Consider the following 3,304-nt stretch of genomic DNA (forward strand, 5'->3'; position numbering starts at 1 on the left):
ACTTATATTCAAATTGAAAATGGATCTCACCTATGATTCTCAATTTAGCAGTTTCCCTCAAAATGGGTATATATACCTACCCATTCTATAGACCTCTTTTCTGTGTCCTGACCCAGTTTCTTCATCTGGAAAAGGAGAAGGTTGGGTTCTGGGGTTTCTTTTAGCTCTAGATTAATGATGCTATGATCCTATAAATCTCCCCAAAGTTCTTCCAATGTGCCAGAACACCTTTTCACTCTCTCCTGACATATTAAGGGACCATTTTGTCTTTCCACTTGTCTTCTTTTCCCCTCATCATGTGTCCAGCCCATCTTCTCTTCCTATCATGTTTTCCTTGAACGCTTTCTTCTTCTTCTTTTTTAATAGCTTTTTCTTTACAAGTATGCGTGGATAATTTTACAGCATTGACAATTGCCAAACCTTTTGTTCCAATTTTCCCCTCCTTCCTCCCATCCCCTCTCCCGGATGGCAGGTTGACCAATACATGATAAATATGTTAGAGTATAAATTAAGTACAATATAAGTATACATGTCCTAACAGTTATTTTGCTGTATAAAAAGAATTGGACTTTGAAATAGTGTACTATTAGCCTGTGAAGGAAATCAAAAATGCAGGCAGACAAAAATAGAGGGATTGGGAATTCAATGTAATGGTTCATAGTCATCTCCCAGAGTTCTTTCGCTGGGTGTAGCTGGTTCAGTTCATTACTGCTTTATTGGAACTGATTTGTGAACCCTTTCTTCTGCAGAATTCCTTATTTGTTATATACTATGGCTTGTTCACCCTCCCCAAGTGCCTTTTCATTGATCTTTGTTTAATAGTCATTCTAAATTGTTCAAAGACTTTTATATTCCACATCTATATAGAAGTACCTGTAGAGTGTTAGTTTAATAAGGTTGGATTTTACTTTCAGGAAAAGCTTGGAAGTCATAGTGCCAAATGGAAAAACATGTTTATTTCTCAGATTACAGAAAACATTTGTATGAACAATTTATAAGGCTTATCTATCAGCATTTATATTTGGGGGAGAAGGTATAGATGGGCAACAAGTTGGGCTCAGAGTTGAACAAGGTGGGGAGAGCAGACTAGATTGCCTTTAAGAAATTATAAAACTCCTTTAATGACTTCTAAGCTTCCAAGTCAGGAAGCTCTGCAATGTACTGAGATTTGATGCTATCACCATAATGTCTTATACAAACAGGAGCACCTAGAGTAGTAAGCCACCCACAGGAAATCTCTCTCACCTTGTACTTTGTGCAAGATTTCCTCTATCATAGGAGCAAATAGAGCAATAACAATAAAGAATCAGAACAATGATAATAATACAAATAATTACTACTACTTCTATAGCACTTTAAGGTTTGCAACGTTCTTTACAAATGTCTGTTTTGATCTTCACAACAATGTTGGGAGATAAGTCCTATTATTATCCCCATTTTACAGATGAGAATATTGAAGAAGACAGAGAATAAACACTTTTCTAAGGTCATATAGCTAGTAGTGACTGACACAGGACTTAAATTGGTATTTCTGACTTCAGGTATAACATTCTATCATTGACAAACATGCATTTCCCTGATTTTTTGCCTTACTTAATTAGAGAATAGACTTATTTCAGGTCCTCCCTCACTGGATTACTTTTCCAACCCAGCTTTTTGGCTCTTTTATAGGTTGCCTTCTCTATTAGAATGTAAGTTCCTTAAGGGAAGGGAAGTAGTTCTTATTTGTGTCCCCAGAAATTAGCATAGTCTCTGGTATATAGAAAATACATAATAAGTGATATAATCTATCCACGCATCTACTTATTTATCTATCTCTCCATCCTTTATCAAATATCTTCCCTCTATCCATAATCTGGCTAGATAGCTATCTAATGCTTGGTCTAATACAGCTCTTTTCCTGTCTTTTATAGTAGCACCATCTCATTTTCCTCTATATAAACATCTGGGACTGTGATTTTACAATTCAAGTGCAGTGGTTTACTATCCTAGAAGGAGAAAAGCTTCCTATAATGAGTTTTACCAATCTCTTCCACTTTTCTCCTGTTTGTTAACTTCCTTCTATTTTTATCCTTAAATACTCTTAGGATGATTTTGCTTAGTTAAATATTTTGCCAAGTATTCTTTAGTAGGTATTTAATAAATCTTAAATGATTTAATTGATTTTTTAAATAAACACCCTCTCTAATATCACAGAAATAGGGTTAAGGTTGATGAGAAATTTGCAAGATAGTTTGTGAGCTAGGAATGAACATTAGTAGTTAAATCATGGGACACACTCTCTACTAAGGGAGGAAATACACATCAATGAGATCTCAGATTCACCAAAGTATCAAGTAATAAAAGTACAAGTAAGAATGAAGTCCTGAGTTACTAGGTGGCAGAGAAATTCTGAAGTATTGTTAAAATTACTCTCTGAGGCCATCAAGGAAAGGTACCACCCTCTACGGAGGTTGTGGGTAGCCCAACCTTGCTATGTCCAGCCAGAAATCCAAGTTATGTCAACCCCTAAAGTTAAATTTCTCCTATAAATCTGTCCATGGCTCACACCATCTTTGCTGAACCCCTTATGGGTCAGTCTGCCATGGTATTCTGTTTCATGGTATCTTTCCTCTCATTCTCTCATTATGCCTTATGGTGTCTTTCTCTTTCTTATAGCTAACTAACTAACTCTTTTAGGATGCTGAACTCCTCTATGGATTTAGCATGTCAGTTGGAGGTATATTCCCACCTCATGGAGTATTTTCTTTCTCTTGGTTTTTTGTCTTTTCCATTGTTAATTGTTAAAACCCCTTTCCTTGCTAATTATATGTTTTCCCACTCTATTTCATGTTTACCACTCCTGGTGTCTCTTGTATTCCTTCATTTTACCATTCCTCCATTCACCTCTTCTCCTAAATAAGCCTACACTTCTAAAAAATAATAGCTTTTTATTTTCAAAATATAAGAAAAGGTAGTTTTCAGCATTTGCCCTTACAAAATCTTGTGTTCCACAAGATTTCTCCCTCCCCCAAACCTTCCCCTAGACAAGAAATAATTCAATATATGTTAAACATGTGCAATTCTTCTCTACATATTTCCACATTTATCATGCTACACAAGAAAAATCAGATGAAAAAGGGGGAAAAAAGAAAGAAAAAAAGGTAAGCAAACAAAAACAGCAAAGGTGAAAATACTATGTGTGATCCACATTCAGTCCCCATAGTCCTCTCTCTGTGACGGCTCTCTCCATCACAAGTCTATTGGAACTGGCCTAAATCACCTCATTGCTGAAAAGAGCCACATCCATCAGAATTGATCATCA

The sequence above is a fragment of the Antechinus flavipes genome, chromosome 5, assembly GCF_016432865.1.
Source record: "Antechinus flavipes isolate AdamAnt ecotype Samford, QLD, Australia chromosome 5, AdamAnt_v2, whole genome shotgun sequence".
In the NCBI taxonomy this organism is placed as follows: domain Eukaryota; kingdom Metazoa; phylum Chordata; class Mammalia; order Dasyuromorphia; family Dasyuridae; genus Antechinus; species Antechinus flavipes.